This window comes from Oncorhynchus keta, chromosome 27 (assembly GCF_023373465.1).
Source record: "Oncorhynchus keta strain PuntledgeMale-10-30-2019 chromosome 27, Oket_V2, whole genome shotgun sequence".
Classification (NCBI taxonomy): domain Eukaryota; kingdom Metazoa; phylum Chordata; class Actinopteri; order Salmoniformes; family Salmonidae; genus Oncorhynchus; species Oncorhynchus keta.
The window spans coordinates 48,975,287-48,998,028 of NC_068447.1; the positions used below are offsets into that span (position 1 = coordinate 48,975,287).

General features: G+C 40.1%; 1 pseudogene; it reads left to right on the forward strand.

The window, feature by feature from the left end:
• Positions 1-22,742, forward strand: part of LOC118360239 (serine/threonine-protein kinase mTOR-like) — a 43,118-nt pseudogene that overhangs the window by 12,366 nt on the left and 8,010 nt on the right.

The window sequence follows — 22,742 nt, forward strand, 5'->3', positions numbered from 1 at the left end:
ACAATTGCATTTTATCAATGGCAATTTGAATGCACAAAAATACCTTGACGAGACTCTGAGGCCCATTGTGAGGTCCATTTTGTAAAGTATCTGTGACCAGTAGATGCATATCTGTATTCCTGTCATGTGAAATCCTTAGATTAGGACCTAATTCGTTTATTTAAATTGACCGATTTCCCTCATATGAACTGTAACTCAGTAGAATCCAAGAAATTGTTGCATGTTGCATTTATATTTTTGTTCAGTATAAAATAAATATTACATGACCTGTCCCTTACCTTCTGCCTTTGCTATGATTTCCATCAATTTGGTGGTGATGTGAATGAATCTCTAATTCTTTTTTGGTTTGTACTGAGCCAATGCCAAGCAGATATGTGGTCCATACTGTAGCTATATGGATGACAGATTTCTAGAAACTTGGATAACATCGTTAGCTAAAATAAATAGGGGTAGCTATTTATTTAAATTGCAAGCAGGGAGTGTGTAGTTACTGTTTATTCTCTCCTCCAGATCAATATCAACCTGACGGCCAGGAGGTAGTGGAGCCAGTGTAGAAATCTATTGATGAACTGAAAGTGTAGGGATATACTTTATAAATGTATTGATACATTTGGAAGTGTATTAATATATAATATCCTATACTTGTGCTTTTCAAATAGACTGGGCTCTTTTTTTTTCTCCGAGGGCTATTTGTATTCTTTACTGGTGCTTACAGTTTTATCATTTATTCAAATGAAGCAGAAGGAACAGGATGTACAGAATGCCCCATGTGAGGATGCTGTTCAATATTCTGCACATTTGTTTTGTTAAATGTGAATAACGTGGCCTGACCCACTAAAATCTAGATAGCCAAAATTGCCTTGCAGTGCAATACATGGTTCCATATTCAGCTACAATGAGTGCCTCAATATGCGCCTGGTGTCTGAGCGGAAGAGCTCAAGGCCTTGCATGCGAATGGCGGGTCTGGTGCCTCACACTGCCATGGCTTCCAGGTGGTGTGGATTAGAGCATGGTGGACAGGAGCCAGGTACTTACCGCCAAGTCACCACCCAGTTTTAGAACAGTAGACGCCTCAGAACAGAGGGTACAGGGAGAAGAAAAAAAGATATTATTCTCCTCGTCTGAGCCCCCTGTTTTCTTATCTCAACGAGCGGTGCTCTACGGCTTTTCTTCAAAGACATGGTGCGTGACAATGTGCCGGGGAAAGAAGTCATCCCGACTTCTGTGACTTCTGGTAAATTACAGTTAAACCTGGTTCCATAGTTGTGGGTTCTCCCGGATCTCTCTGAACTAAATTGTAGTCGATGTGGGTGCATTTGCAAAAAGGCTCTGCTTAAATGTCTTCTTAAATCATACTCTTTACTCCAATCCCATTTGTGTTTTGGTTGACCTAAGTATAGAATGTCTGAGTACACTTTTTTGTTTAACTTGCTCAAAATCAAAATGAAAAAGTGTGACCAATAGGTTAGCATACAGAAAGGCAAAAATACACATATACCTTATACCAGTGTTGCCATTCTATGAGTCTAAACCAATGTAATTCATTTGTTTTGGAAACAAGGAATCCGTACACAAAATGTGTTCCATTGTTTAAGAGGGAACTTAAATAATAACATAAGTTGGTAAATGAGAACAAAGGCAAAAATGTACCAGAATATCATCAGAAGTGGAATCATTTGAACAGAAACAGATGTCCAGTGGGTATTTGTGACTGTAAATGCCATCAATATGAAATGTTCATGAAATTCCACGTGAATTCACAATGCAGCTGCACTGCTGCCAGCAATGGTTGGGAAGGAAAGGTGGAATAAACACGTCAGGAGCAGGTTTTGTTACATTCTCTATTGAGGTATTTTTTCTTCTCCAACACTCCCACAAAATCAAGGATGATCTCACAAGGATAAGACAAATCGTCTTTACGGCAATAAGGAACGCAAGGTGAGTTGTATAAAATGAATTTTTTTTTTAATTGAATATCCGAAACGTACAATATACTTGGAGTGAAGCCACTCAACAATGACACCACACCAGTCATCCAGCAGATTCCCATTCAGAGCGACACACAGAAGTATCCAGGGTCAATGCCCTGCTCAAGGGCACATTGCAAGATAAAAGTGAACCAGAACCCTCCAAGGTCCCCCCACAGTTCCCCAAAAGCTGTCCCTCAAACATCCAAGACCCCCCCCCAAGAATAAAATAAATAAATACTGTTGAAGTCGGAAGTTTACATACACTTAGGTTGGAGTCATTAAAACTCCTTTTTCAACCACATCAAAATTATTTCTTGTTAACAAACTTGTTTGCAGTTTACACCCACTAAGTTGACTGTGCCTTTAAACAGCTTGTAAAATTCCAGAAAATTATGTCATGGCTTTAGAAGCTTCTGTTAGGCCAATTGACATCCTTTGAGTCAATTGGAGGTGTACCTGTGGATGTATTTGATGATCTTTTTGGCATTCCTATGGCATCGGGTGCTGTAGGTGTTCAGGAGGGCGGGAAGTTTTCCCCAGGTAATGCGTTTGTCAGATCACACCACCCTCTGAAGAGTTTGCAGTTGTGGGCGGTGCATTTGCTGTACCAGGTGTTTGACAGGAATGAACTTTTAACAAGGCACACCTGTTAATTGAAATGCATTCTAGGTGACTACCTCATGAAGCTGGTTGAGAGAATGCCAAGGGTGTGGGAAGCTGTCATTAAGGCAAAGGGTGGCTATTTGAAGAATCTATAATATAAAATATATTTAGATTTTTTTAACACATTTTTGCTTACTACATGATTCCATATGGGTTATTTCATATTTTTTGATGTCTTCACTATTATTCTATAATGTATAAAATAGTAAAAATAAAGCAAAACCCTTGAATGAGTAGGTGTTCTAAAACTTTTGACCGGTTTTCTATTCTCCTGTATCTTAGTCTATGCCACTCTGACATTGCAAGAGGCATTATTACAGACCCTGGTTCGATTCCAGGCTGTATCACAACCGGGCCGTGATTCGGAGTCCCATTAGGTGGCGCACAATTGGCCCAGTGTCATTCGGGTTTGGCTGGAGTTGGCCGTCTTTGTAAATAAGAATTTGTTCTTACCCTAGATAAATAAAGGTTACATTTAAAAAAATATATATAAAACAAATATTCTGCTAATTCCTCCAGTCATATAAAGTTTTGTAAGAACTACATGAAATGTGTTGATAAAAATACAAATTTTTTCCCATGCAAAGAAAGAAACACAATGGCTGTGGTTTAGCCTAGGACTACTCTATGCTATATGCACTCAGCCATGCAATGAACAGCTCTTACATGTATGCAAATGCGATGATGCATGGAAAGCTTTATTATAAAAGGTGCATTCTTATACAGCAAATTATTTTCCACTAACTTGAAACTCACTCATTGCCTGTGATCCCGTGCCTTTATCACAGTCAACAACACACATATGTGACCGACCGGCTCCATTCGATCTCATGTAGCAAAATCTTTTATTCTGTTTTTTACATTGGATATAGGTAGAGACTCAGAGCTACAAAATGGTATATCATACATTGCAGTTGACAAACAATGGGGAAATAATTCTGCTATGAAAGTTGATAAAGGTTTGAGCAATTTTTTGGTACACCTATTGGAGAGCTCTCCTTTGTCTCCACCCATTCAGCATCGTTCTCTCCCTCTTAGGCCTTAGCCCCACCCATCTCTTTAAGGATTCACATGTGAGGTCATGTGCTAAACAGAGGGAGTACGGAGGTATAGTAAAAAAACAAAGATTTCAAGACTAAAAGTGGTTTAAAGTAGTAGCCTACAAGCAAATAGTACATTTATTTTCTTTGGGAATGAAGTGAAATAAAAAGTAAAGTACAGATACCCAAAACAACTCCTTAAAGTAGTACATAAAAGTATTTTTACTTAAGTACTTTACACCACTGATGAAATACAATAATCATCCCCAGACACACCTGGCTACCTTGATGGGTCATGTAATCATCTGGCGAAGTGGAGTCTTTAGTTTAGACATGTAGCAAGCCAGCTAGTTAAACATTGAACCAGCATAATCCCACACATACTATTACCAATACAAACTGATTGTCATAGCTGTTGTATGAATCTGCAGGTAGCTAAAGCTAACCAACTAGGTTCAATGTTAGCTAGCTAGCTAACATTAGGCTATAACTAGCAATGCGAATGGATTTCTGATATGAATAATATTAATACACAGATCATAAACAAACTGTAAACATTCAGAAAAGAGATGAAACCACTCCCACTCCAATACAGTCACTGATTACCAAAACAAGTCACAAATTTCCCTGCCACTTGATCCTGGTCGATGTATCAACAACTATCTATAAGTTGTCAGCAGTTCACACACCAAGTAGACCACTGCCAGCAAGCATTTGGCCTCCCTTGATAAAACAATTGTAAAATAATTAGCCAATCAGTGTTGAGCTGAGCTCAACTGTGGGTTGTCCTAGTGCAGCAAAATGCCCCCCAAGAGAGGCCAGTTTAGATTTGTCTTCAGACCAATCAAATCACTTCCTTTGCAAAACGTCATTTTCAAAAAAACATGCACGTTGTCTGCTTGTGGTGATGTCCTGCTGTAGCTATCTGGCTAAATCTGCCCTTTTGTAAGCCATCGATGGAGATGGGAATTTGGACTTGTAGTTTTGACTTAATTCTCTGTAGAGGCCAATACTTATGATGGATATTCTGATCTAACCAGAAATGAATATGAATATGCACCATGGCCAGAGACATGTCAAACAGCTGTCACTTTTACACATTATCAAAGCCTTATCCCAATGAGTCTCACCGATTTGCACTTCTAACCTCTTTTAAACGTGTGTTTGAGCTACAGAATTCTGGGTTGTACCATTGGATTCGTCTGTTTCTTCTGCGATTAGTGGGGCTGAGTAGTGCTGTGTGTGAGCCAAAGGCGGCCCCCGAAAGGGCCCGAGGCCAGGTCTTTTTGCAAACGTATCTGTAGAGTCCGAATGGCTTATGAAATTACTATCATTGAAAAGCTGAGACTCACACAAACGCACACATGGAACATGTTTTGCTCTATGACGCTCACAAGCTATACAAGAGTCGTTAGAAAGCAAGGGGCTCTTCTACATAGAGGATAATAGGAAATCCAAGGACAGTGTCTGTAATACTGTAATAAGCTCACATAGTTAATGTCACAAACTCCAAACAGTTGCCACTGACTAGTTGCATATTAATTTCCACTGAACAAGTCATTTCTGTACTAACAGCATTCATATAAATACATTTTTATCAGTTTTTTGCTTTGGCAGATCTTTTTTTCATTGACATTTATCAATAAAACTCATGAATGCAACTGTTTATATCAAATAGTTTTGATTTCTACTTGTAACCCTGGTTGTCCTGAAAAGAAGATGGTAAAACACATCATTGTGAGGCTAAATATAAATGCTGGACATGCAGATAGAAATAAGATAAATGAAAAGTCCTGGGACTGATAGGGTTAACAGAGTCAAGGAGTCGAACACCAAAAGGCAACCATTATATTAAGAAACCCAATGTTAGTTGCCTTATCTGACTCCAGCCCTGCCATATAGCCATGAACCAGTGCTTGCCGTAGCTTCCCCCAATAACACTGCAATTTCAGAGGGGCAAAAGGGCACAGTGTCGTTGGACTCAAACAACTTTCTTCAACAGAACATATCTGTTACCGTATCATTTCATTGTGCATTGTGGGGGATTTGTTTGGCAGATGGATCAGGTCGCCTCCTCCCCCATCAGGGAAGCCGACACTGCCCATTGCTTGAAGTCTCTTTAAAGACCACTTCAAATAACTTTTCCTCCCCTCACATGCTGCTCCTCCTGATTCAGACGTGGCCTACACGTGCAATTCTTGGCTCACGCCCTGAACCTTGGTGAAAAGTCTAGACAAAATCGGCCACTAGCGTAGAATGCGCTGTGACTTTCCAGTTTTCTTGTCAGGGGTCATTATTGAAGGTGAAGCCGATACATTACAGACAAGGTGAAGCCGATACTGCCGGAAAACCAAGCCAGGCTGCAGATGAGCAAAACAGCATGATCAATTTGAATGGGGCTTTGAAGAGGTCGTATCATCAGGATGGGAGGTTCCAGAGACTCCTCAAGCTGAAAGAGCTCCAGGGCACTTCTTTGTCGATAAACCTATTTTGAGTGTTGAACTGAAAAGCGTCCACTGTGTGTGTGTGTACAGTTTCCACCATGATTATGTAAAACACATTGAAGAAATACTCAATCTGAAAAATATGTGCACAATACTCAATCTGAAAAACCTCAATTCAATGGAACCTGATCCCTAATTTCCCAAAACTGATTTTTAATATAACTCTGACAAAAGCACAATGTTGTGTAATTTTTTTACAGGTTTTTTCTGTCAAACTTTTGCCACTATTAATCCTAAAATGATACTTTCCTGATTACTGCAGATTAGGTTCAGTAATTCTGTCTTTCTCTCCTTCACACATACGTTATGGTCTGTGGCAGAATTGACATCATTTTTCTTGAGGATTATATTCTGTCTAATTTAAAACCACAAGCCAATCTACTCAATGTTCTAGAAAAAACAGGACGATTGTGTGCGAATAGTGTGTTTTGTTTCTCTATGTGGATGCTTTAATCGACCAGAGAGTTCAGCATGTCTTGCTTTTGTTAAGTCTCTCAATACTTGTATGTATAATACCCTTTTAAATTGGTAAAGCAATGGATCAAATCAACTGTAATTTATACCTATTTGTTTTATCACACAATATAGACTGATCCTCAAGATGATTCACCTCTATTTTCAACCATGATTTCTGTAACATGATAAGCTGTTCGTGCCACTCTTTAAAACTTCCTCTAGTGTAGAGTGATTCCCCTCCCGTGTTCAATTACAGGGGTTCTACCTCAGTTATAATAATCATGAGAGCCAAGAGGCAACACTTAGTCAATGTTTCTGATTAGCCCAGGTAACTGAATACTTTTACCGTGACTAGAAATATTGAATGGTTGCCCGCCAACGGTGGTCGATTGGGTTTAATTGAACTGTAGTATTTGTTATTTTCTGACATGATAAACGACAATAAGACCAAAGAGACTGTTTTTTGTAATATGTGTGATCTACATCTGTTTATATCATAATATAATATAAATATAATAATAATATATAATAATATAATATAATATAATAATAATATATCAGTTACTTAGCAGTAATGTATTACGGCAGTGTTACGTTACTAAACCTAATAGGAAATGCATATGCGCACTACTATTGTGCCGGGAACTGTAGAGCACGAGGGGTTTTGACTAAACGAAAACAAACTGTACTCCCGTCTCCTGCCTGGTCATTTCTCCACAACACAAATATTACATAATAAATGGCTGAGCTCTGTCATTTGGGACTATATGGAAATGTGTGGTCAAATTAGATGGCCTCGGTAGGTTTAGTGAAGAAAAGGATATCCAACCCACTATAAATCTTGAAATCCCACTATAAAAATGTGGTCCACTTTCCCTGTGTTCACCTGTTTGCCTACCTGTTCTACACCTCAATTAGGAAGGTTATATTATATCTGATAAAGAGAAGTGTGGGGGTTGAGGTACGATACAGCCTTGCAATGAATACAGGCAGACCATATCAGCCATGACCGTACGCTGCTACGGTATATTTTGTGTACTAATAATTTCATCCCAATATCCTGTCATACCAGCCACATACTGTAGGTAAAGCACTCCACTGCCCTATGAAAGGTATTCATGCTCCTGAATAAACTTGGCATTTGGAAATGATGGTATGGAATATACATTAGTCCCGATATAGATGGATAGATGGAGTGCCACAGGGATCTATCACAACACCACACTGTCGAGCGGCAAGTGAGATGAGCCTCTTTGATGCGTGAGTTATTGTCCATCACATATGGCTGACGTTTCCTCCTCTTGCATAATAAGGTCCTTCACAAAAGGGAAATTAAACCACAAAAGTATGAAACCCTTCTTATTCACGAACATGACATTTTTGATGACTTAATTTTCCAATATTTTTTTTTATAGAGTTTTGTGGTGACACAAGTGGTGCGTTTGATACTGGCCTTGTCTGACTACTTGCATCCTATATAGTAAGTCATTTGTGTATGCGAAAAAAATTGTGTTTAATAGTATGTAACATTTCGAAAATTGGGTATACTTTAAATGCCCGGATTGTTTACTAATTTAGTAGAATTCACTGCAAATTTTTCAGGAATTTCACAGCCACTATGCATTGGAAGGGGGGTGTTTTGATAGCTAGATCTCTTGAAGTAAACAAGAACACAACTTGGGAGAAGGTGAATAGCGAAGCTTTTGCAGTGATGTTCAAATCTAAGTCATTTTTGTTCTCCTTAAAATGATCACGACGATGTCATTGTAACGGTACATCTTTTAAAACAGATCTGCAGCCTGCTGCCTGTCATGCCTTTAGCTAGCTAGCTATGTGCTTTAGTAGGACTATAAATTATACCTGTTTGAACAGTAACATTAGCTACAGGATTACTTGCTTGCTGTTGAGCGACACCTTAATATTTAAGATTAGCCTAGTTAGCTAGCTAGCTACTTGTTGTAAATACCAGGGCTTGTTTTCAAACTGTATACAGGATCATATGACAATACCAGGCATTGGCAAACGCGGTAGAAGAAATACCACAAAAAATGCAGTATCAGCCACACCCATTGTAATGATACATCTACTGTTGGTGTAAATAAATAATGAATCATATCAAAGCACATCAAAAGCAAAAAAGGAATAGGCAAAACATCGTGAGTAGCCTAGCTATTGTTAGCTATGTCAACTAATATAGGCCAAGTCTCAGTGCATGCATTCTAAAAAGATGGAGAGGGACACATGTAGGCCTGCGGTACACGTTTAAGCCAAATAAACTATATTTACAAAGGTATGTGGACAACCCTTCAAATTAGTGGATTCGGCTAGTTCAGCCACACCCATTGCTGACAGGTGTATAAAACCGTGCCACAGCCATGCAATCTCTATAGGCAAACATTGGCAGTAGAATGGCCTTACTGAAGAGCTCAGTTACTTTCAACATGTCACCGATGTTAGTTCGTCAAATTTCTGCCCTGCTCAACTGTAAGTGCTGTTATTGTGAAGAGGTAGGCCACACAAGCTCACAGAGTGGGACTGCCGAGTGCTGAAAAGCGTAAAAATCGCCTGTCCTCAGTTGCAACACTCACTACCGGGTTCAAAACTGCCTCTGGAAGCAATGTCAGCAAAATAATTGTTTGTCGGGAGCTTCATGAAATGGGGTTCCATGGCCGAGCAGTGGTAAACAAGCCTAAGATCACCATGCGCAATGCCAAGCATCGACTGTGTAAAGTTTGACGACATTGGACGCTGGAGCAGTGGATACTCGTTATCTGGAGTGATGAATCACGCTTCACCATCTGGCAATCCGATGACCGAATCTGGGTTTGGTGGATGCCAGGTGAACGCTGCCTGCCCCAATGCATAGTGCCAACTGTTAAGTTTGGTGGAGGAGGAATAATGGTCTAGGGCTGTTTTTCATGGTTCAGCCTAGGCCCCTTAGTTCAAGTGAACGGAAATCTTAACTCTTCAGCATACAATGACATTCTAGACAATTCTGTGCTTCCAACTTTGTAGCAACAGTTTGGGGAAGGCCCTTCTTGTTTCAGCATGTCAATGCCCCCATGCACAAAGTGAGGAATGGTTTGTCGAGATCGGTGTGGTCGAACTTGACTGGCATGCACAGAGCCCAACATCAGTGCCGAACTCACTATTTCTCTTATGGCTGAATGCAAGTCCCTGCAGCAGTGTTCCAATATCTAGTGGAAAGCCTTCCCAGAAGAGTGGAGGCTGTTATAGCAGCCTCCACTCCATATTAATGCCCTTGATTTTGGAATGAGATGTTCAACGAGCAGGTGTCCACATACTTTTGGTAATGTAGTGTATGTCGTCAGCCCAAAACAACTCGAAAGGTCACTGGGTGGGGCTAGAAATGTTATTTTACAGTTCATATGAAGCCGTAACTGGTTGCAACAAGACAACAGGGAACTCAGTCATCACCCCTCCTGTCTCAGCCTCCAGTATTTATGCTGCAGTAGTTTTTATCTGTCGGGGGGCTAGGGTCAGTTTGTTATATCTGGAGTACTTCTCCTGTCCTATTCGGTGTCCTGTGTGAATCTAAGTGTGCTCTCTCTAATTCCCTCCTTCTTTCTTTCTCTCTCGGAGGAGGACCTGAGCCCTAGGACCATGCCCCAGGACTACCTGACATGATGACTCCTTGCTATCCCCAGTCCACCTGGCCGTGCTGCTGCTCCAGTTTCAACTGTTCTGCCTTATTATTATTCGACCATGCTGGTCATTTATGAACATTTGAACATCTTGGCCATGTTCTGTTATAATCTCCACCCGGCACAGCCAGAAGAGGACTGGCCACCCCACATAGCCTGGTTCCTCTCTAGGTTTCTTCCTAGGTTTTGGCCTTTCTAGGGAGTTTTTCCTAGCCACCGTGCTTCTACACCTGCATTGCTTGCTGTTTGGGGTTTTAGGCTGGGTTTCTGTACAGCACTTTGAGATATCAGCTGATGTACGAAGGGCTATATAAATAAATTTGATTTGATGCAACTCTGTATTACAAGTCAGAAACTCGTCATCATCCTAGAGCTCTGACTTCTCCGACCTTAACATTACCGACGTCACGATTCTTCCCAGTCTGAGCTTGTTTTGTTTCCGAATTCCCAGTGGTCTTGAACGCACAAACTATGTATTCATGGGGTACTGCATACCTTTTACTAAACAGTACGTGCTAAATAGTATGTAGTATGATAAGTACACAGTATGCAGATTAAGTAAGTAGTAGGCAATGCAGATTTCAAACATGGCTACTGTGTATAAACATTTGAAGATAAATAAAGCCTGTGCTTAGTGTCACTACAGACACCCTGGTTCGAATCCAGGCTGTGTACGCCGTCATTGTAAATACGAATTTGTTCTTCACTGACTTGCCTAGCTAAATAAAATAGTGCTTACCTGTGGTTCTAGAAAATGTGGACTCTGTTTTACTTATTTCCTACCGCATATTTAATGTTTGATATGTCCAATTTTGTATTATAAAAATACATATGGTTAGCAACAGCAGTGTTTGTGTTCAGATGACCACTTCCCTGGGTCCAGCCAACACAATAGTCTGGCCCAGGGCACTCTGGGATTCCTGACATATAGGCTCCGATGTCTTTCAACTGTCTCGCCTGCTGTTCTCAGGAACCCCTTCCTTCAAATGCTACAGTTTAACAGATGTATTGGCACTGCACGCGTTGCTTTCCATAGTTGAGGAAATACTACAGAATTGTGTTTCAGATGAGTGCTTCCAGATGTATGGGGTTCTTAAACACACATTAGACAGCTGGGGGATCATTGTCAAGACCGAAAAGCGGATGACACGTAATTTATCTCCTAAATGTGACTCATGCCGATGGGCCGGGAAAGCACATTTACCTTTCACAATATACACCTTTTTTGGGTGAAAAAAAAACATGTTTAACACACAAAAGCCAGTGAGTGAACACTCCAGTCGGCAATTGGCTTGTTCATGATAGTTAATTAGAAATGAGCAATGACCATTACTTGTATGGTTTGCAGGTAAAAGGAGTCCAGGGGGCTACTCTCAGATTGAAGGGTGACTTTATGACAACTGTGTGTCAACAGGACCCCTGCTTTGTCACTCACCAGAGGCGTTTTTATTGGTTAGTTTTTTCCAGCCTTTCGTGTTCATAGGAGGTCATTGGTTGCCTGATGACACAAATCTGAATTCTTCAGCTGCTCTGTGTGTGATGACTTACAAATGGATTGTACCCATTTGATCAAACATAAGCACACATAGTTGGACTACTTTGCAGAAAACAAATTGGATGTACTTCTCTTCTAATGATTCATAAATTAGACCCACTCTCCAAACATCCCTCTCAAACAGGGTTGATCAGTGCCATCAGTCATACAGTGACAGCGTTGCCTGGCTCCAATTCCTTCCATTTCATAACTTCAGATTTTTGTATATATCTATTTGTGTGGGACCTCAGACTCTATCCATCACCCAGAGAATGCTTAAGACGACTCAGGAGAGCTCATGAGAGTCGGTTTCCAGATTGGGTAGGGATATCGCCTAAATGCTGTCTCTTTGCTTCTGTCTGTCTTGTTCCAGCATCAATAACAAACTGCAGCAGCCAGAGGCAGCATCTGGAGTCCTGGAGTATGCCATGAAGCACTTTGGTGAACTGGTAAGAGACTTCACTGACTTGTTCTCCATCCATCTCTATTGTACATACACTTTAAATTGTCCCTAGAAAGTGTCTCCTTATCTCCTACCTTGAAAAGCATCCCTTAACAACAGGATGAGCACCATTTGAAACATGGTCCAGGGGAATTTCCTGTGCTCACTCTCCAACTCGTGGCGTGCTCTGTATGCATGGGTAGATATATTGGTATTTTCTCCTGTAGTTTATGTATGTATGCATGGGTAGATATATTGGTATTTTCTCCTGTAGTTTATGTGTGTATGCATGGGTAGATATATTGGTATTTTCTCCTGTAGTTTATGTATGTATGCATGGGTAGATATATTGGTATTTTCTCCTGTAGTTTATGTGTGTATGCATGGGTAGATATATTGGTATTTTCTCCTGTAGTTTATGTATGTATGCATGGGTAGATATATTGGTATTTTCTCCTGTAGTTTATGTGTGTATGCATGGGTAGATATATTGGTATTTTCTCCTGTGGTATATGGGAAAACGTACATGTTTTTAAAGTCACATAACTGATAATATTATTTCTACAATTTCTCTTTTCTCAAAATGATAAAATGCATACCAAAAACCACACCAAAATCCCTCACCGTATGTGTAATATACACGCTATTTTCTCATGTTCCTGTGGGATTGCTTCACATGCCAAGTGGAATGCCTGCAAATTGGCACTTTTTCACATTAGGGGTGTAGGTGTTCATATCAACATGAACTATTTTGTTATTTCTTGGCCAAGGTCTATTTCTCTTTGTTACCGATTTTCAGAAGCTCCTCTCTTATTTTAACTGGGATATGTATAACTCCCTTCTGTTATTCCTCACACACACACACACACACACACACACACACACACACACACACACACACACACACACACACACACACACACACTCCAGAAAGGCAGATCTGCTTTAATATTGCAGATAGATTGTGGCTTCCATCAATGTCATTTTCTGCATAATTCTTTGTAGATATAAATTATATACACTACCTGTCAAAAGTTTTAGAACAAGTACTCATTCAAGGGTTTTTCTTTATTTTTTACTATTTTCTACATTGTAGAATAATAGTGAAGACATAAATACAATGAAATAACACACATGGAATCATATAGTAACCTAAAAAAGTATTAAACAAATCAAATATCAAATATTTTTCAAATAGCCTTGTTGACAGCTTTGCACACTCAAGTCCGGTCTCTGGCTGGGACACTGAAGGACATTGATATTTGTTCTGAAGCCACTGCATGAACAATTCCTTCGACCTCATGGCTTGGTTTTTACTCTGATCTGAACTGTCAACTGTGGGACCTTATATAGACAGATGTCTGCCTTTCCAAATCATGTCCAATCAATTGAATTTACCACAGGTGGACTCCAAGTTGTAGACACATCTCAAGGATGACCCGTGGAAACAGGATGCACCTGAGCTCAATTTCGAGTCTCATAGCAAAGGTATTTAAATAAATAATAACATTATTTTATTTTTAATACATTTGCAAAAATGTCTAAAAACCTGTTTTCACTTTGTCATTATGGGATATTGTGATGTAGATTGAGTTTATTTTTATTTAATCCATTTTAGGAAATTAAAAAATTATAATATTTGTCACATGCTCCAAATACAACAGGTTTCACCTGTTGCTTTCTGACAAGCCCTTAACCAACAATGCCGTTTTAAGAAAAATACAAAAAATAAATAAATAAAAGTAACCAATAATTAAGAGCAGCAGTAAAATAACAATAGCGAGGCTATATACAGAGGGTACCGGTGCAGAGTCCATGTGCGGGGGCACCGGTTAGTCGAGGTAATTGAGGAAATATGTACATATAGCTAGAGTTATTGAAGTGATTATGCATAGATAATAACAGAGATTAGCAGCAGTGTAAAAGGGGGGAGGGGGCAATGCAAATAGTCTGGGTAGCCATTTGATTAGATGTTCAGTAGTCTTATATGGCTTGGGGGTAGAAGCTGTTTTAGAAGCCTCTTGGACCTAGACTTGGCACTGCGGTACCACTTGCCGTGTGGTAGCAGAGTGAACAGTCTATGACTAGGGTGGCTGGAGTCTCCTCTGACACCGCCTGGTACAGAGGTCCTGGATGGCAGGAAGCTTGGCCCCAGTGATGTATTGGTCAGTACGCACCACCCTCTGTAGTGCCTTGCGGTCAGACGCCGAGCAGCTGCCATACCACGCAGTGATGCAACCTGTCAGTTTGATGGTGTAGCTGTAGAACCTTTTGAGGATCTGAGGACCCATGCCAAATCTTGGACCATGTTAGTTTGTTGGTGATGTGGACGCCAAGGAACTGGAAGCACTCAATCTGCTCCATTATAGACCCGTCGATGAAAATGGGGGCATGGTCGGTCCTCCTTTTCCTGTAGTCCACAATCATCTCCTTTGTCTTGATTACGTTGAGGGAGAGGTTGTTATCCTGACACCACACTGCCAGGTCTCTGACCTCCTCCTTATAGGCTGTCTTGTCATTGTCGGTGATCAGGCGGTGTTGGAGTCGTGCCTGTCCATGCAGTCATGAGTGAACAGGGAGTACAGAGAGGGACTGAGCACACACCCCTGCGGAGGGAGGTTCTTAGTCCCAGGGTCCTTAGCTTAGTGATGTGCTTTGAGGGCACTATGGTGTTGAACGCTGAGCTGTAGTCAACGAATAGCATTCCCACATAGGTGTTCCTTTTGTCCAGGTAGGAAAGGGCATTGTGGAGTGCAATAGAGATTGCATCATCTGTGGATCTGTTGGGGCGGTATGCAAATTGGAGTGGGTTTCTGGGATAATGGTGTTGATTTGAGCCATGAACAGCCTTTCAAAGCACTTCATGGCTACAAACGTGAGTGTTACCGGTCGATAATCATTTAGGTAGGTTACCTTAGTGTTCTTGGGTTCACAGTGTTCTTGGTATTACAGACTTAGTCAGGGACAGGTTGAAAATGTCAGTGAAGACACTTGCCAGTTGGTCAGCGCATGCTCGTACATGTACACATGTAGTACACATCCTGGTAATCCATCTGGCCCTGTGGCCTTGTGAATGTTGACCTGTCATCCTGAACAACGGATGCTCTCATGCATGTTTCAGTGTGGCTTGCCTCGAAGCGAGCATAGAAGTTATTTCGCTCATCTGGTAGGCTTTTGTCACTGGGCAGCTAGCTGACTGCTGTGCTTCCCTTTGTAGTCCGTAATAGTTGTGAGTCCTTCTGGGTAAGTCTGTAAGAGCTTTCCACATCTGGATTGTACAACATTTGCCAATTATCATTTCTAGATTCTTCAAGCTCTGTCAATTGGTTGTTGATCATTGCTAGACAACCATTTTCATGTCTTGCCATATTTCAATTTACGCTAAAAACTTTAATTCCGCCACTCAGGAACATTCACTGTCTTTTTGGTAAGCAACTCCAGTGTAGATTTGGCCTTGTGTTTGGGTTATTGTCATGCTGAAAGGTGTATTCATCTTCCAGTGTCTGGTGGAAAGCAAATGGAACAAGGTCTTCCACTAGGATTTTGCCTGTGCTCCGTTCTGTTTCTTTTTAATTCTTAAAAAACTTTGCAGTCCACCTTGATGCAGCCACCACTATGCTTGAAAACATGGAGAGTGGTACTCAGTAATGTGTTGTATTGGATTTGTCTTAAACATAACAATTTGTATTTATGATGGACACCTATATCTTTGTAATGAATGTGTGTATTGATACACCATCCAAAGTAATTAATAACTTCACCGTGCTCAAAGGGATATTTTAATGTTTTTTTTACCCATCTACCATTAGGTGCCATTCTTTGCGAGGCACTGGAAAATCTCCCCGGACTTTGTGGTTGTTTCTGTGTTTGAAATTCACTGCTTGACTGAGGGACATTAAAGATAATAGTATGTGTGGTGTACATAGATAAGGTTTGCTATCTTACTGGGAGTCTCGTGAGTGAAAACATCCGAAGCTCATCAAAGGTAAACGATTTAATTTGATTGCTTTTCTGATTTTCGTGACCAAGTTGCCTACTGCTAGCTGGACATAATGCTATGCTAGGCTATCGATATACTTACACAAATGCTTATCTTGCTTTGGCTGTAAAGCATATTTTCAAAATCTGAGATGACAGGGTGATTACCCAATAGTACTATTAATATGCACATATTAGCATCTGGGACAGAGTAGGAAGCAGTTCACTATTGGCACGCAATTCATCCAAAATGAAAATGCTGCCCCCTATCCCTAAAAAGTTAACAGTTTTAGAAACTTAAGAGTGTTTTCTATCCAATGCTACCAATTATATGCATATCCTTGCTTCTGGGCCTGAGTAACAGGCAGTTTACTTTGGGCACACCAGTCAGCAGGAAATTCGGGGTTTTAATTTAATGACTATTGTTGCACACAGAGTGAGCCGATTCAACTTTTTATATGACCTGCTAAGGAACATTTTACTCCTGAGCTTATGTCTGTAACACAGCAATGTGGAAAAAGTCAAGGGGTGTGAATACTTCCTTGAAGGGACTGTATCTGAGTCATGTCTTTAGTGAACGATGGCAGTGCCTGTTTAAATGTGCTTGTCTTTTTATGGAGACCATACGGGGGGAAATGAGTTGCAGTCAGTTTGTCTCGGTACAAGCACTAAAAGCAGTAATACAGGCTTTGTGTCGCTTGACTTTTCCTGAAGCAGACGTGTGTGTGTCAGGGTTAAGTCGCAAAAAATGTAATTGGTCCAAACACAAAAATATGTAGCATCGAGTTTATGTCATTTTCTTCTTTAAAAAAGTTTTTTTTTCATTGCACAGGCTCCAGTTGCACAAGCAGTGTTGTGTGGAGTGGACTCTGGTCACTGAGGATATGCAGGCCAAGATGGCCTAGCTATGAGCTCTCACTCATCCCTGCATCATCACCCAAATATTACTCTGGCAATAACATTACAATAGTGTCACTATGTTTCTACTTTGTAACTGCAGTAACTTGCCTATTACATAACTATTTAAAAGTGGATTGAACAGGGTAAACTATTTCATACAGACTCATTTTACAAATTGATGTAAAATGTATTACATTGCATCTATTCAATACAGCTAGCCTATACATCTAAAAACCAGTTGATACAGCGGAACAGTCGACACATTTCATAAAGGCTGCAGTGTTGTTTGCCACACCTCTGCCACAGAGCTCCTCTGGGAGCACTAAACAGTAAGTGGGCTTCCATTTTCTCTGACTGGCTGGAACTGAAGCCAAACAGTGATGATAACACCCACAGCTCGACCGTCTAGATGGGAGTTGGCATTCACCTGTATGTATGTATCCATAGCAAATCAAAATCAAATAAACGTTTATTGATCGCGTACACAGTTTAGTTTAGCAGATGTTAGTGGGTGGTTATGTTAATAGCTCCTAACAATGCAGTATAGTGTCAAATGAGTACACAAATAATAATTTAAAAAAGAAAACAACGTGAGATCAAGAAATGTCACAACGCATAAAATTAACAACTGAAATAACAGTGTAACAGTAATCAAAATGCAATCCACATGTGTCAATTAACAACTGAAATACCAGTGTAACAGTAATCAAAATGCAATCTACATATGTCAGTGGAGGCTCCTCAGAGGAGGAAGGGGAGGACCATCCTCCTCAGTGAATATCAGATAAATATAAATAATGATACATTAAATGTATCCTTTTCATATAAAACCTATACTACATATAGTCACCAAATAATTGATTAAAACACACTTTTTTGCAATGAAGATCTACATGAAATGTTTGGCCTTTTATAAACGCATTTCATGCAATTCTACATCCTACAGGGAGGATGTGAGAGCCCTGGCGGAGTGGTGCCAGGAACAGTTTAGGCTTGCTAATGGTGTAGTAGGCTATTCTGCTAAAAAAAAATTCAACAGACAAATTTCTTTCAATTTCTAATGCATGCTGCAGAACCCTTCACGTGGCTATTGTTCTATAAGGAAATCAATTATGAAGTGCCACGAGAGTTGCAAGCTCATGTCTATCAGAGCAGAGGGAGAGAGATCACAGAAAGTGAATCTCATTCTAGTTCTGTGACAGATGCAGGGGGGCAGGAGAAATAAGGAAGAGGCAACTCGAATGGACTTTGATTGCGTTTATTTACATTTTTACATTGCAAAAAGTGATCATTATTTTTCATGCCATGAAAAGGTACCAGATCCGGCCAAAAAATGGAGAGGTGACGATCGGGCTCAAATTAAGCACTGCTGCTATAGAAAGTGAACTGTGTTTGTGTGTGATCAGGGGCGTGCGTATTCATTCCTCCAATTCTGTTGGGGAACGTTTCTTAAAACTTCTTTGGGATAGGGGACAGAATTTTCACTTTGGATGAATAGCGTGCCCAGAGTAATCTGCCTTCTACTCAGTCCCAGATGCTAATATATGCATATTATTATTAGTATTGGATAGAAAACACTCTGAAGTTTCTAAATATGTTTGAATGATGTCTGTGAGTATAACAGAACTCATATGGCAGGCAAAAACCGGAGAAATATGAGGTTTTTAGTTTTTTAACTCACCCCTATCGAATACACAGTGGGATATGGGTTATTTAGCACTTCCTAAGGCTTCCACTAGATGTCAACCATCTTTAGAACATTGTTTCAGTCTACTCCTGTGAAGGGGGGCCGGATGAGAGCTGTTCTCAGTCACGCGCATTTCACATGAGAGGTAGCTCTCTTTCCATTGCGTTTCTACAGACAATGGAATTCTCCGGTTGGAACATTATTGAACATTTATGATAAAAACATCCTAAAGATTGATTCTATACTTAGTTTGACAAGTTTCTTCGACCTGTAATATAACTTTTTGAACTTTTCGTCCGAGTGGACCAGAAAGCGCTTTTGGAATTGTTTACCAAACGCCCTAACAAAAGAAGCTATTTGGACATAAATGGACATAAATGATGGACATTATCGAACAAAACAAGCATTTATTGTGGAACTGCGATTCCTGGGAATGCATTCTGATGAAGGTCATCAAAGGTAAGTGAATATTTAGAATGCTATTTATGACTAATGTTGACTACCCAACATGGCAGATATTTCTCTGGCTGGTTTAGGCTCTGAGCGCCCGTTCTCAGATTATGCTTTGTCCGTAAAAAATGTTGAAATCTGACACAGCGGTTGAATTAAGGAGTAGAGTATCTAAAGTTCCATGCATAACACTTGAATTTTCATCAACATTTATAAAGAGTATTTCTGTGAATTCATGTGGCTCTCTGCAATATTACTGCATGTTTTGGAACTACTGAACATAACACACCAATGTAAAATGAGATTTTTGGATATAAATATGAACTTTACCGAACAAAACATACATGTATTGTGTAACATGAAGTCCTATGAGTGTCAGCTTCTGACCCACTGGAATTGTGATACAGTGAATTAATTATAAGTGAAATAATCTGTCTGTAAACAATTGTTGGAAAAATTATGTCCTAACAAACTATAGGTTGATAACGAGAAATTTGTGGAGTGGTTGAAAAACTAGTTTTAATGACTCCAAATTAAGTGTATGTAAACTTCTGACGTCAACTGGATACCAAAACGTTTTAGGGTCCATACACAGATTGGCTACACAACCTTAGGCATAAAGGTTTTTTTATCCTCCAACCGAATTGTATGTAAACGTCCAACTTCAACTGTATATATACCAGATTTGCGCAAAATATAATATGTACAGTAGTAGATATATGGCAACACTTTACTTGACACGTAGTGTCATAACACGTTATGACACTGTCATAACCATGTCATAATATATCGTAACAGCTGACATAACTTTTCGTAACCTGTCATATTATGGTCATAGCACTGTCATCACCCATATATTTACACCTGTTGTGAAATACAGTACCAGTCAAAGGTTTGGACACTTATTCATTCTAGGGTTTTACTTTCTTTTTCTTTTTTTTCTACATTGTTAAAAAGTAGTGAAGATATCAAAACTATGAAAAAACACACATATAATCATGTAGTCGTCAAAAAAGTGTTAAAACAAATCAACATATATTTTATATTTGAGATTCTTCAAAGTAGCCACCCTTTGCCTTGATGACAGCTTTGCACAGTCTTTGCATTCTCTCAACCAGCTTCATGATGTAGTCACTTGGAATGCATTTCAATGAACAGGTGTGCTTTGTTAAAAGTTAATTTGTGGAATATCTTTCCTGCTTAATGCGTTCTGCAGCAATACACCATCTATAACGTGTGCGTTGGGAGTCAGGAAGCAAGTTCAGGGAGTGAATAATTCAATAAATTAAACATAATACAAAACAAGAAACACGAACAACGCACAGACAGGAAACTGAAACATAGTCATTAACGTAAGGAACCAAAGGGAGTGACATATATAGGGATGGGAATCAGGGAAGTGATGGGAGTCCAGGTAAGTCTGATGACGCACAGGTGCGCGTAATGATGGTGATAATGAACAGCCTGGTGACCTAGAGGCCGGAGAGGGAGCACACATGACCGTACCCCCTCCCCCCCTACACACAGCTCCATCTGCAGGATGCAAGACAAAATGACAATTCCGGGGATCAGGAGCGGACCGGTCACCTCTGCTGATGCGCGGGAACCTGACAGACGGGCTGAGGCAAGGGAGCCTGGCGAGCTGGCTGAGGCATGAGAGCCTGACGAGACGGTGACAAAAAAAAATTATATATATATATATATATATAAAAATAAAAACTTGAATGTGTAGGTGTGTCCAAACGTTTGACTGGTACTGTATATTGTGGTGTTTTATGGCTGGTTATGACACCTACATAAGAGTGTCAATACTAACATTCATTCAAATTATTTTTTTCCTTGCTGGGAAGTTTCCTTTATTTTTAAGTTTGTTTCTTAATTTTTTTGTTGTTATTTTAATGAATGTTTTTTTCATCGTATTAAATCATTTGTATTACATACACTTTATGACACTGTCAAGAAGCATTATGACCGTCATAATCATATCATAGATAGGCCTGTCACGTACATGCCCTTATATCAGTCATCAGTCAAAAAGAGGGTGTCTTGTCCTGCTCCTGAAATCTGCTCCTGCATTCATCCCAGTTTTCAGTAACCGAGCATTGGGGTAGGTACATGTCTGACATCAGTGAGTGTGCAATTACAGTTATAATTTATGGTCAAGAAAAAAATGTGAACATAGCCTGCGTGTGAACAGTATGTTTATGGTGTAATGGAATGTTTTGCCTTGTGTGGTAAGTTTAGTGGGTTTCTATACTCTTATGTAGGTGTCATGACCAGCCATAAAATATCTACCGTGGTAGGTTTAGTGGGTTTTGAAACTCTTATGTAGGTGTCATAACCAGTAATAAAATATCTACCGTAGTAGGTTTTGTGGGTTTCTACACTCTTATGTAGGTGTCATAACCAGCCATAAAATATCTACCGTGGTAGGTTTTGTGGGTTTCTACACTCTTATGTAGGTGTCATAACCCGCCATAAAATATCTACCATGATAAGTTTTGTGGGTTTCTACACTCTTATGTAGGTGTCATAACCAGCCATAAAATATCTACCGTGGTAGGTTTTGTGGGTTTCTACACTCTTATGTAGGTGTCATAACCAGCCATAAAATATCTACCGTGGTAGGTTTGGTGGGTTTCTACACTCTTATGTAGGTGTCATAACCAGCCATAAAATAACACAATATATGTCACAACAGGTCTAAATATGATAGTGTTATGACCATATTTTAACAGGTTATATCAGCTGTTATGACATGATTATGAATGACTATAACACGTTATGACGCTGGGTGTCAAGTAAAGTGTTAACATATTGGTATTTAAATACACAGTACAAAACCCCATGGCAAAATGTATAGAATTGCAGGAAATTAGCTTCTGGACCAGAGTACGGTATATAAATCTATATGTAATACAGCCCAACAGGATGCTCTCGATTGTGAATCTCTAGAAGTTCGTGAGGGTCTTATGGGCCAAGCCAAATTTCTGCAGCCTCATGTGGTTAAAGAGGCGCTATTGCACCTTTGTCATCACGCATTTAAGGTCGTAAGTGATGTGTGATGAGTACGCCGATGAACTTTAAGCTTAGGGAGCCTCTCCACTGCGGCCCTGTAGTTCTGGATGTGGGCGTGCCCCTCTCTTCTGTCTCCTGTAGTCCACGATCCGCTCCTTTGTTTTGTTGACGTTGTGGGAGAGGTTATTTTCCTGGCACCACTCCGCCAGGGCTCTCACATCCTCCCTGTAGGATGTCTCGTCGTTGTTGGTAATCAAGTCTACCACTGTTGTGTCGTCTGCAAACTTGATGATTGAGTTGGAGACTTGTGTGGCCACGCTGTCATGGGTGAACAGCAAGTACAGCAGTGGGCTGAGCACGCACCCCTGTGGGGCTCTGTGTTGAGGATCAGCGTGGCTGATGTGTTGTTCCCTACCTTCACTACCTGGGGTTGGC